Consider the following 13,808-nt stretch of genomic DNA (forward strand, 5'->3'; position numbering starts at 1 on the left):
AATAAATGATATAACAAAATGCTCAGGGCAACCACTGAAGATATTATTCCCTCCAACAGAGGAGGTCTTTTAAAGTTTCTCGGAAGTACGTATTTGAACTAGTTTTTTTTTTTAATTTTTTTTAACGTTTATTTATTTTTGAGACAGAGAGAGACAGAGCATGAATGGGGGAGGGTCACAGGGAGAGGGAGACAAATCTGAAACAGGCTCCAGGCTCTGAGCTGTCAGCACAGAGCCCGACGTGGGGCTCGAACCCACGGACCGTGAGATCATGACCCGAGCCGAAGTCGGACGCTTAACTGACCAAGCCACCCAGGCACCCCAAACTAGTTTTTGAAGAAAGAGTAGCATTTGAGATGCAGCAGTGTGGAGAATCATAGGTGCTTTGCTCAGGAGTTTGGCTCTTATCCTGGATACAGTTGGGTACTGGAAGCCTTGTGGCAGGAAAATAATATGATCAGATATGATTTAGGTAACTCTGATAGAAGTAGAGGAAGAAGAGAGTTTGAACACAAGGCCCTCAGATCTGCAACACAGAGGAGGGCCTGAACTGGAACAGAGAGAATGAAAAGCGGAGAAAAGATTTGAGGAACCAGATTAGTTCCGTGTCGGGAGAGAAGAGCGAGAGTTAAAGACATCAGGGTTATAGGTATGTAGGGTAATTATTAACAAAATCATAGAACCTAAGACCACAAAATCAAAATTAGTGATTGACGTAGCCTGGGTGATGAAGTAGCTTTGTAGATAGTCAGCGTGCAGGGCCCTTGACATTTGATGATGATCAGAGAGAGAAGCCTGGGCTGGAGATCATAGTGTGGTCATTTTTGGTATTTGGGTGAGAAGTGAAGTGGCTGGAGTCGATGGACCTGCCAGGGAGTGTACTAGCTACATGAACTTAGCTGGTGTCTATGCCTTCATTTCCTCACCTCTACTGGGGTAAGAATAACAAACCTCATAAAGTTGTTGTGGGAATTAGCTGAGTTAATACAAGTAAATTGCTTCAGATAGCGGCAGGCAAGCCCATAGTAAGTACTAAGTTCAGCTAGTAGTAGCATTAAGGCAGCCAGGACCAGTGGCCTGTAGACGAAGATGCGACGGGTGCCAGGAGGGAACAGTGGAAGAAGTTGGAATGGCAGCATCACTGAAATTCTCTGAGAAACAAGGGATGTGAAATAATTGAAAGTATTCTGAAGTATACCAACATCAAAAGCAGAGAAATTCCATGGGAAATTACTAAAAGGCATTCTCATTCCTCTTTACTAAGGAATGGACAGAGATAGATAACAAAAGCCCAATGGCTCTAGTTAATGACAGATCTGGATTTTAACCCAGATCTCCTGATTCTGCTTTCCAGAAATCCAAGGTACCTGAATTGCTTCACTTCGGAATATTTTCCCTGAATTATTTGGAGAAGATCTGTTTTTATTTAGTTTTGTTTGTTTTTACTTTTCTTACCCTTTAAAAAAATCCCTAATTAACCAAAAGCCTTGGCTCTGAGGTCAAGAGCAAGGATTGTAGAGTCAGGTGGTTTGATTTCCATTTCTAGCTCTACTATGTACCAAGTTCACTCTCTTGGGTTTGTTTTCTAGCTCTGTGGCTCTGTTTCCTTATCTGTAAAATGCAAGATTATAATAGTACCTTATTGTTATTAAATGAGCTAAGCCACTTTATAACAGTGCCTGGCACATAACATTTAATAATAATAGCTGTACAATTTTATTATTTAATTAGTATATCTTTTTCACAACCAAAATATAAATCAATATCTTCCCAGTATTTTTTTTTAAACTGGCCCTATGACCTCAAGTATTTTTAAAGTCACAAGTCATTAGAAAAAAACAAACTCAAAAAACCATTTACTGGCTGGTATTTGTTTAACAAATCTCCATGAACTGGGAATTATTAAATTTCACTGTAGTTTATCATGTTTACATGAAGAACTAGAATTAATGCTTAGGAAAAAATGTTTTTAGTCCCATGACTTCTGTAACTCAAGAGAGGAAAAAAAAAAAGGGAAGGGAAGAGAGGTGGGTAGGGATGGAAGGGAATAGTATGACAAATCTGGGTTCTCAGTAGGCTATAAGAAAGGCATACTAGAAAAGGCTTTCTTTCCTAAAGCTGTAACAGAGCTAAGTCTTTAAAGACGAGTAACAGTTAACCTGCCAACTCCGATCTCCTTAGGGAGAGCGGAGTCTATACTTTCATGGAGATGACATTTGAAACAAACTTGAAGGATGGAGAGGAGTTAGATACTGGTGAAGATTGGGGAGGAGAAGTATGGGTGGATACAAAATCATGAGCAAGGAAAAGGAAGTTGGTGGGGCACCTAGGTGGCTCAGTTGGTTAAGCGTCCAACTTGATTTCAGCTCTAGTCTTGATCTCAACTCAAGTCTTGCTCTCAGGATCGTGAGTTCAGGCCCTCCATGCCCAGAATGGAGCCTACTTTAAAAAAAGAAAAAGAGGGGCGCCTGGGTGGCGCAGTCGGTTAAGCGCCCGACTTCAGCCAGGTCACGATCTTGCGGTCCGGGAATTCGAGCCCCGCGTCGGGCTCTGGGCTGATGGCTCAGAGCCTGGAGCCTGTTTCCGATTCTGTGTCTCCCTCTCTCTCTGCCCCTCCCCCGTTCATGCTCTGTCTCTCTGTCCCAAAAATAAATAAACGTTGAAAAAAAAAAAAGAAAAAGAAAAAGAAGTTGGAAACCAATGTGTTGCTGACTAGCACACAGTCTAGCTCCCCCAAGTGTGGTCCATGAAGTATCAGTGTCACCTGGGAGTCTTGTTAGAAATGCAGCATCTCTGAGTTTACCCTGACCCACTGAATCAGAATCCACATTTGAAGATACTTTAGGTGATACATAAAGATATTAGACTTTGAGAAGCAGTGTTCTAGAATATATGGTTGCCTCTTAAACATGGTTGAACATTCAAATAATCTAGAGAGTTTTTAAAAAGTTTTTTGATATTTGAGGTTTTTTTGATTTTTTGGAGCTCCACCCCAAGAAATTCTAAATAAATTGGCATGAGGTGGTCTGGACACTGGGTTTAAGTCTCCCCAGATAGTTCTAATGTGCACCCAAGTTTGAGAACCATTGGAGATTATGAAAAAAGCTTCTCGCTGAAGGGTAGTGGACAGTAAGCCTGATTGGGCTGAACTGCAGAAAGCTTCATATACCAAACTAAAGACAGGTGATTTTGTTTTGTTTTGTTTTTAAGGTGGGCCCTAGGGGCTAAAAACCACTGGTATGTGGATCTGTAAAGGAAATTGTGGTTCTAACTCAAGCATACACCTGACTTGAAAATGGATGTGGAAAGTACAACATTCATCTGTAAGATATAAACTGCCATGAAAATACACTGATAGCTGTTTTTCTATATATCAAAAATGTTTCTTAAAATTAAAATATATATATATATATATATATATATAGTAAAATGATTAAAAGGAATGTTTGTTTCTGCTACCTTTGGGTTTGAAAAGCATGCAAAACCCAAAGACAGATTCCTAAATGCAAAGGCCTCTGTCTCAGATGTATTACTTAAATCCAAAAAGAAAAAAGGACTCAAATTCTATTTCTGAAATGTCATCTTGATGGCCCCTGCCATCACACCTTTCCATCAGATGGCGCTCTCATCACAATTTGTAAGATGTCAATATTTTATAATAGGTATACAGTCTCTCAGCCAAGGCACTCATGCTTTTTGTAGAACACTGTACTTGGTATAAAGTCTTTTATCCAATGAATGACCTTCCTGCACCCCATGTGGTTAGGGCCAACACACTCTGATTGTATGACCAAGAACAAGAGAGATTTACAAGAGGAACTCACTCCCCAATTTCTTTTTAACTATCACCCATACCATACCTGAATATAAATGGACATAATTAATAGCATTTTTAAAAATTATAGAAACAAATCCAATATTTCTATAAAAGACAACATTTGCTTGCAACAGGGTGATAGGAGAAACACCTTGCTTCTTATGGCAAGATTTACCTGGGAAATTGGATTGGCTTTTGGAAGAGAGGATGCAAAACAAAAAAAAGTTCAACTGGGTTGTAGTGATGATTGCATATCTATATAAATGTATTGAAAACTATCAAACTGTATATTTACAATAAATTGTATGGCATGTAAATTATATGTCGATTAGGCTGTACAGTGTGGGGGGTAGGGGGTTCAACTAGAGAAGACTGCTGAGGAGCCTCCCTAGGAAGACACAAGGAGACCACGGGGGTAACATCATCATAGGGCCATCTAAGAACCCTGGTGCCCAGAAGATTAGGTATAAGTGGCAATAGAGGTGAGAAAATCCTGATCCTACTTGGATTTGCCCACTTTCTAGGGCATGTCCTGCCCAAATAAGTCACCTTCCTTCTCTACAACCTTTGCAGAATCCTGGGAAGGGGGGGCAGATACTGAAATCACTCCAGAAGGACTTGACACTTTGATGTTCTTGGCTCCAAGCATTAGTGACCTGGGGCATGCTGGTCAGTAGCACTTCCAGCACAAAAAAGGAAGCAAGAACTAGTAGAGCAGAGGAAGTACTGTACTAACATGTTGACATAAGCTGAGGTATCCTGGGTGATCCCTCTTAAAGAGACAGAAACTTGTCTGGGGTAAGTAAACAAACTCAGGGTCACTGAGGACACTCTTGGGCCCCAACAGAAACCCAGTTCTGCTGGTGCTTCTAGGCCTGCACAAATGGTCTGCTGCTTACCAGTGAGTGAACACGGTTATTCCTACAATTGTTCTTGCTTTCCTCAGGTTTTCACAGGGGCTGGGATTTGTTCTCGGGCCAGTATTCAGGTCTGTCGCTTCACACTGAGAGAGGACGATGAACTATATGTAGGCAAACTTTGTTTTATGAAGAAAGAGTTCATAGCAAAAGCAGCTGATTTACTTTGACTGTATTAAGACTGGTTATAAAACACTGAGACTTTATGCAGTTATTATTCAGTAAGACAAGATGTTCTCAGCCTCCATAAAGAAGCTCAAATATAATGAATCGATTTTGTCGTGACTGATGTGGGGCAGGAGGAGGGAAAGTATTCTTTGCAGTGATGGAAGACAGTCTTTCATTTTAATTGGTGCATGGAAAAGCAATTCCAGAGTAATGAAATAATGATGCTGTTCTCCCTTTTTGAAAGATTAGTTGTACTTTGGGGAGTGAGCACTTATAAAACATATGGACATTCCTGAAATGCTCTATTCTGACTCAATATCCCGGGCTCCTTTATGCCCATGAGAACTCCAGACCCCTGATGTTTTGATGTTGATGGAAATCCCACACAGCACCTCTGTGAGCCTCATTTTATAGATAAGACTAGGCCCAAAGGGCTGTAAATGGCTTTCCCAAGTATCTGAGTGACCTGATTGTTAGAGATAGAGCCCTAGAAGAGGGTCTTTTCCAACACAATCTCAAAAACCACACATACAGTGAAGAGTGTGCTTTGGAGATCACAGGGTTACCTAGAAAAAGTCACTGCCTTCAAAGAGCTTTCAGCTACACCTCAGGGCTTTGACCTAACAGATTGTGTTGGTAAAAAGAATCATGTTAAACTACCCCATAAGAAAGTAGAGGCCTCGTTCTCTAAGCTTTTCTGTTGAATGGGAAGGAAGGCTTAGGCAAGGCAAGAAAAGAAAAGAAAAAAAGAAAAGAAAAGAAAAGAAAAGAAAAGAAAAAAAAGAAAAGTAAAGAAAAGAAAAGAAAAAAGGAAGAAAGGAAGGGAGGGAGAAAGAGAAGGAAGGAAGGAAGGAAAGAAGGAAGAAGAAAGCAAGCTAACCTCACTCCCTCTTGTCTGTCTTTCCACAGGATCATGTAATTTTACTGCCAGTATTGAGAAATTCATGGAAGAGATGTCAGCAGGAAGTAAAAATTCATGGAGAAGGGTGTGTGTGTTTGCTGCTTCCACACATTAATGGCATGATTTTTTTTTATGCAAAAAGAAAAAAAAAAGAAATCTACCCACATTTTAATTTAGCATGAGCCAATTTACAGAGCATGGAAATTCACTTTCATTCCCAGGATTGGCGCGTGTGCAATTAGCAATGCAGTGTATATACAAGAAGCCATGCTGTTAACAGTTTATCCTAAGTAATTTGGTGTCATTTACAAAAGGAAGAAATTCCTGCCGCCAGAAGGGACAGAAGACGGGATGATGAAATCACAGAGAAACACTAAAATTACTAACTCCACAACAGCTCGCCTTATTTTTCTTGGACCCAAACTGTCAGGGTATAAACACTATTTGTTTCTTTTTTAAAACATCTATAGTTTTGCTGTAAATAATAACACTGTATAAATTCTAACAGAAAAATAGAATAAATGTTGATAAGGCACTGCCTCTTAGAACACAAACAGAATATTGCAAATGCATTTAACATACTAGGGGTCTCAAGTGACTTCACCCTAGAAGAGGAGGGAGGGGTCCTGGGTGGGGGGGGGAATCTTCACTGATTCTTGTATATTAGCAATTATAATGTTTGTATATGCAAAACTGCTAGCTTGATTTTAAAAAACAGAAACAAATCTTTAAAATCTGCTGCAAATTTAAATAATTCCCAAAATGAGGAATTCTGTAGTTCTGTGAAAAAATTTTTTCTTCAGAATACTAATATTTTGATGCATGTGTATCACCTTATTTTGATTAAATCTTTTCCAATTTTGCAAACACTACAGTATACTGCAACACAGAAGATTTTATCTGTAAACACAAAGCCCTTCATCTAATATTTGTTGCTATTGCCAATTTTTCAATGAAATGAACTAAAAATGAAAAAAAAACCCTATACAGTAGTTGCTTTAGGGGGAGGGTGGGTGCTGTTAGTGCTTAAAAGGGGGTAATGCTTGCCGCTTTAGAGGTGGATGGTGCTCATAAGAGGCCCCAGTCGGGGGTATTTAAAATGGACTAAACAGAAATTCTTAGCTCGTAGAATGGCAGCACGCTGTACAATTATTACTGTATTGTGTACTGGCTATAAGATGTAGACACCTTTGAATAAGCCAATCATTTGTAACCATTCTAGCAGTGTCATATTAGGTTAATAAGGCTGCTGTGTTTTAAAGGGCATTTTTATTTGGGTTTTGGTGAAATCCTTTAATTTGTTGATTATATTCATATAAAATCAGCATTCATTGACACATAGCTCTAATGACATATGTATGAAAAACCATACACTGGATGACCTAGTCGATTATTTAAGCATAAAATAAATTGTGTTAAACTCTTCACCCACCTGTGCTCTACAGTGTCCTTGTGTTCTCTGGCAAAATGTGCATTTCGTGGAGGAGCCAAGAATTAAAGATTAACCGACAAGTGATCTTTGCCCTCATCCTGTTTGTGCTGCCCCCCAGAAAAGTGGGGAATTGGGGCTTATTGCAACCGCATGTCCAGAAGTTGTCAACTGACAGCTCCAGGAACCCTCCAGGGCTTTTTGTCCCTCGTGCTCTTGTTTGTTTGCAGTTGGCGTTTGTGGTCGGTGCTTAGAAGTTGGGAGATTTTACATAAGAACCCAAATTTCTAACTTCCCGTAAAAAGCAAGATTTGACAACAGTTCTCATTTCCAGAGGGCAACAACTTGTGGGGCCATGTCATACCTGCCCTCTGCAGCCAGGTGTGGGGGGTCCAGACAGTGCAGAAGCCAGCCCCGCCTCTTACATTTGTTGGTCCTGATTGGCCTGGTAGGTAGGCACTGAGGTTTGCAACCAGACACTACATGATTAATTCAACAGGGGCAGAGACCGGCTGTTTTAATTTTCATTCTAGCCCAGAGCCAGGCTATACTGGTGGTGGTACTCACAATTATCATCACTAAAATTGGAGCACTCTCTATATGCCCGACTGTAAGTGCATCGCATTGATTCAGCCTTCATAACCACTTCAAGGTAGGTACTGCCTTGGGTAGTAATTGTCCCTTTACAAATATTAAAAGGGTGCTTAAAGCCATTTGACAGGGTCACCTATTTCCTGTCCATTAAAGATGATTGCTGATGGGGCACCTGGCTGGCTCAGCCACTGGAGCATGACTCTTGATCTCAGGGTGGTGAGTTTGAGCCCTACCCTAGTACAGTTTACTTAAAGAAAAATGTTGAATTGGATGCATTGTTCCCAACGAAGATTCAATGTCAATGCGGAACACATGTGTGGAGAATTTACTTTGCATGAATAATGGAGCTAGACTGCATCGTATGAAATCCAAAGCAAACAAAAAGTGCCTCTCCACCGCCACCAAAATCATAATGAGCAAACTCAGACCCCTGAAAGGTTTAAAAAAAAAAAAAGTTCCAAAAGCCTCTCGGAAAATCGGGATCAGAATTCAGATATTCTAACTTCCCATCTAAGAGTTACGGATTTCTGACTCCTAGTCCTTGACAGGTGTTTATCCTGAATTGGAAACTCAATCACGTATACTTACCTGGGTATTAAATGGTATATTGTGTTTAGATAGCTAAAAAATTTGACTTTAGGGATATGTGATGGGCTAAACTACAGTTCAAGAACAAGTTCATAAATTTACTCAGAAATGAAGTATCCAAAATGGGAAAACAAAGCTTTTATTTGCATTTAAATGTGTGTTTGCATATATTTATATATGTATGCATAGGTTGAATAGGGCATACATTATGTATTCCTAACAGTCTTTGGCCTGCTAGCTTATAAAAATGTATTTAAGCTTTTCCTTGATTGACATTGCTGTTAAAAAAAAAAAATCTGCCATTGATAGATTTCTGATATTTGCTATGTTTTTCATTTTATATTCTTAGCAAACTCCTGAGTTTGTTAAATTAAAATGTCACTAGCATATTGCCATATAAGTTATGGCAATAGACCATGCAGGGTTATCTCATCATTTCTAAGAGGGATCCACTTTACTGAACACAGAAGCAGTCACCCTTCTTTCCTCTATTAATAAATTCTGCCTTGGCCTCCTGATGCTCCACCATGTTTATTTCAGTACCGTCCTGGGATTGCATCAAGACTGAGGTTTCTCTCTAGGACAAATAAAAAATTGTTCGTTTCCTTTATTATTATGAGTGTCAGGTCACATTTGGCTGTGCGACAAGGGTATGTGGTAAGCCCAGAAATATAAATCACAGGAATAATAACTCATCCCTTGAGTCTCTGAAGAAACCAGGATCCCAAAGCTAACTTCCTATCTGGATAAGTCTTTTTGGTTTGTTGCAGAGGCCCTGACATATCAAAAGGTGTGTAATTCCCTACCATACAGCACTGCTTCTCCTTCATGAATTCATGACCAAATAGTCCAGAAGTAAATCTCTCTAACATTGACATATGAGCCTAACTTCACAAGAATTCTTTCAAAAATGGACGAGGCAATGGTGTCATTCATTTATGTGATTAGTTCAAGCAGTGGCTTAACTCTGAGAACTGGGAAAGAGTAGTGTTGCCGGCTTTTCAAAAGAGTCCCAGCAGGTGCACCGCACCACCAGGTCCTCATGCTATGCTATGCACTTCCTGAGGGCAGAGACTGTGGTTTGTCCTCTGCTGTATCCACAGCACATAGAATACTGCTTGACACCTCATAGGTAGGTGCTCATATTTGTTGAGTGCCAGAATGAATCATCAAACATCAGAGGTCACAGGACAGCAAATAGGAAATGTTACTCTGTGCACCATCTGGTGCACCATTTTTTTTGCACGTTCAACCAGGTTGGAAATCAAAGGAAAGAACAGTTTTTGGTTCTAATGACTTCATTCACCAAGGACTAACTTCCTCTTTCTAGTTGCACAAGACTCTTGTTAGCCACAAAGTCTTAAATGATTAGATTTGAGTATACCAATGCCTCGTGAGCAAACAGGACACCAGTCACACTGCTGAACTGGGCACCCTTCCCATGGCCATGGCTATATTCCTTATCCTTATCACTAATAGGCTGCTGAAAAGTCAGCCAAGAGTGTGGAGAATCCATCATGAGCCCTCGTCTCTGAAAGTCAGCTTAGCCTCCTCTCTTTCAGACGTGATAGATTTTTTCTTTTAAAGTCTACCTCAAGATTCCCACCTCAGTATTGTTCAGTGTTTGCTGGGTTGATAAAGGACCATAAGGTCCAGAAATTATACCCCAAGGGCCATATCCAGCCTGCAGAGAGATTTTGTTTGGATCACATGACGTCTGAAAAAAGATAGCCAACATTTTTTTTTTAATCGGGAGATTTTAAAGAAAAAAATGAGCTGTGAGTTCTCTTTAAAATCTGAAGAAGCAACAATCCTATTTCTGAACTCCCTATGACAACAACCACCTGGAGCAAAAACGCACGTGCCACCTCTGGACAAGCATGTGTTTTACAGATGTTCACCATGGCCCTTCCTGGGTCCTACTGCCTCTCAACCCAGTCTACTTCATTCTTGTCAATTCAGTCTCTGGTATGACTGGAAGAAGGAGAAGGCAGATTGATGCATTCCTGCTTCAATTCTTCCTTCTGTTTGGCAAGCCAAACATCGACCTCATTTTCATCCTCTCAATTCCAATAGGAAGACAAATAAGGGAGTGAGGAACTGAGAAAAAAGATGAGTGCTGTGGTTCTCCAAACCCACCCCCACCCATCTCATCCAGCAGCAGGTATTCAGTGCCCACCACTTTGCAGGTACTCTTCCAGATGCCAGACACAGTGAGGAGCATGCAAACAGCCTTTGTGTGAAATCTAAATCTAGGCCCCCTCAGGACAAAAACAGAAACCCTATAATTGTGGAAACAAAACTGCAGGACACTGTAGATAGTGGTACTGGAGAACAAGGGAAGACCACGAAGAGAGAGAAAAACAACTGTGACAACTGAGTGTAGCCATGGCACTTTCATATCACACCTGCTAGTCATAACCAAATGCAACTCAAGGGTGACAAAAATAGCAACTCAATAGAAAACCTTAACATCTCAAAGTTATTGGATCAACTCTACAAGCGACTACAAGCCCATCTCACTTCCAAAGACTCTGGATTTAGGTGAAACCAGTCAAAACTTTGAACTCATGTGCAATGTTCTTCACCTTCCATACATCAAGTTCTTCATAATTCAGGGACCTCTTCACAAAGCCTCCCCTGCTGATGCCAACACACAATGGTCACTCAGGTAAATAAATGGGTGTCCCACAATTCACCACTCAAGTCTCCATCCTTAATGGTGTCTCTGAATGTCTTGCTCTTTAAGAACAAGGACTGTTTGAGGCACCTGGGTGGCTCAGTCATTTAAGCATCTGACTTCGGCTCAGGTCATGATGATCTCACGGGTTTGTGAGTTCGAGCCCCACATCGAGCTCTGTGCTGACAGCTCAGAGCCCGGAGACTGGAGTCTGCCCCTCTGCCCCTCCCCTGCTTGCTCGTGCTCTCTCTCTCACAAAAATAAACATTAAAAAAAATTTTTTTTAGGAACAAGGACTGTTTTCCACAGTCCTAAGAGCAGAGCTGGGCACACAGAAAGTATGTAATAAATGCTCAGCATTGCATGTCTAATCATTTACTAGTTCTGTCTGGTGAAGGCTCACCAGACTCCAGTGATGCTGCAGTACATGATGAGGGCCCAGTATCAGTGCACACACCACCCTCTGGAAGTTAATGCTTAGTACAGTAAAGAGCAGAAATACAGTTTCCTCACAGCTTGGCTTGCTAACACTGTATCATGGTTAGTGTGCCTTGTCTGAGTAGAACCTAAAGGAAAAACTAAATAAAGGGTGTCTAAGGAAAAGCCTGTGGAAGCTTAACCCGTTCAAGGCCATGTAGGTAGGTAGATGATGGCTGGCTGGCTGGAGGGAGGGATGGATGGATGGAGTGGTGATAGCTGGAGCATGGCAAGCTTTAGAGTAACTGTCATGCTTCTGGCTACAATAAAACTTTGAATACTCAAGTTCCATTGGCCAAAGTGGTCATGCTCTCAAATATCTATGGGCACTAGGCAGGTCATCTAAACTAGGCAAAGGGGTTGAGATAGATGGTTATTATACATAAATTATTGTCTAACTCTTCCTGCAGGTGATTACTTTCCAGCCCCATTGCTATCACCTTAACTATACAGCTTGCTTTGGCCAGTGAAGGATGAGCAGATGCTCCAAGAGCTAGTGCATTTTTCTTCATGTTTCCTTTCCTCCTGCTTCAATACCAGGGATGCTCCCCAAAGATCTTTCCTGGCCTGGTGCTGGAGTGAAGGTGATGTGGAGCAAAGAGACACAGTTGCCCCAATGGACATGCAATGTGAGCAAGAAAAAAACCCTCTCGTAAGTGACTGAGATTTGCCGTAACCCATGATTAACATACAAGTCCGGGAGAAGACATTAAGGGGTGTGGAGTGCTAGGTAAGCATCTTCCCCTTCTAAAGAGTCTGCAAGTCTAGTCTGCCCAATTTCCAAGTTTTCAAAATGTTGACAATTAATTCAATTTTGGTCACCAAGCATATCTGGTCTTCAACCTCTACCACTGGCTCTTGGCAGTTGTAGAATAAACGCATACCTGGATCACACTATATAAATTTATTGATGTGTGGGTTTTTTTAATTTTTTTAAAATTTTATTTATTTGAGGGGGGGGGAACCAGTGGGGGAGGGGCAAAGAGATGGGGAGACAGAGAATCAGAAGCAGGCTCTGTGCTGAGAGCAGAGAGCCTGACACAGGGCTCAAACTCACGAACCCTGAGGTCAGGACCTGAGCCAAAGTCTGACGCTTAACTGACTGAGCCACCCAGGCGCCCCTTGATGTGTGATTTTTAATTATATACTATAAAGTTGGTATACATATGCAAAAAAAATTAATTCCTGAGTCAGTGTGAAGGACTACCTAATTTCCCGCCTCAGTGCAGCTTGGTTGTGCTCTAAGTACCCTTTCAAGTGCTAACACTCTCATTAAGGGTCTATAGGAGTTATTTGGCTTTTTAACTTTCATTTTATTGCATATTAGTGAAGCGGTGATCTTCCTTTGTGCATCTGGGCCTACCGTGGCTCCTGCCTACCTCCAGAACCCTACCCCATCCATCTCACCCTTTCAGGATACCCCAGACCAGTGAGAAAGGCAGTCTGTGGACTGCTCTTAGTCTGAGAGTTCTCTGTTGGCTGCCGAATGGGATAAGAAACTGGGTCCAGAATATAAATCATGTTACTAAGCTTTACTTTAGTTCAGTTGACTTTTTTTTTTTAACATATAGTGAGGCTTTTCTGAGAAGGAAATGGTGCACAGATTTACATTCCAGTGTAAGTTCCCTGTCACAGATCGATGCTCTGCATAGCATGACTGTGGCAAACTAGCTTTCTCTCTGTTCCTCAAAAGTGCCAAGTTCTTGGGGTTCCTGGGTGGCTCAGTTGGTTAAGCATCCGACTTTGACTCAGGTCTTGATCTCAAGGTTTGTGAGTTCAAGCCCTACATGGAGCTCTGTGCTGACAGCTCAGAGCTTGGAGCCTGCTTCGGATTCTGTGTCTCCCTCTGTCTCTCTCTGCCCCTCCCCTGCTTGAGCTCTCTCTCTCTCTCTCAATAATAAATAAACATTTTTTTAAAAAAGTGCCAAGTTCTTCCTCATCTCCTTCCCATCCCATTTGTCCTCTGCCAGGGAGCATCTCATTTCAACCTCCAAATGTCCCCACCTCAGGCCTTCCCTGCACACCCTTCCTGACTCCCTGCTTATTCTGTCACACCACCATACATATTCTCTTTATAGCATTACCGCCACAATCATCCTTCTACCGTCTACCATCCTTCTACTATCCTGTATACCTGTTTATTGTCTGTATACAATCTCCAAGGCATCCCCCACAAGGCCTAGCACCAGCAGGCTCAAATATTTGTTGCCTAAATGAGGGATGGAGGGAAGCACAGA

General features: G+C 41.3%; 1 protein-coding gene across 6 annotated transcripts in view; it reads left to right on the forward strand.

Annotated features, from left to right (window-relative positions):
* The window catches only part of ANK3 (ankyrin 3), a 336,335-nt gene extending 329,104 nt beyond the window's left edge, over positions 1-7,231 (forward strand). For all 6 annotated transcript variants that reach the window (XM_032595132.1, XM_030334419.1, XM_030334420.1 and 3 more), the window contains one exon: positions 5,812-7,231. The gene's annotated coding sequence lies outside the window, so the exon portion shown is untranslated. The remainder of the gene's footprint in view (positions 1-5,811) is intronic.
* Positions 7,232-13,808: the final 6,577 nt, after the last annotated feature.

Source organism: Lynx canadensis, chromosome D2 (assembly GCF_007474595.2).
Source record: "Lynx canadensis isolate LIC74 chromosome D2, mLynCan4.pri.v2, whole genome shotgun sequence".
Taxonomy (NCBI): domain Eukaryota; kingdom Metazoa; phylum Chordata; class Mammalia; order Carnivora; family Felidae; genus Lynx; species Lynx canadensis.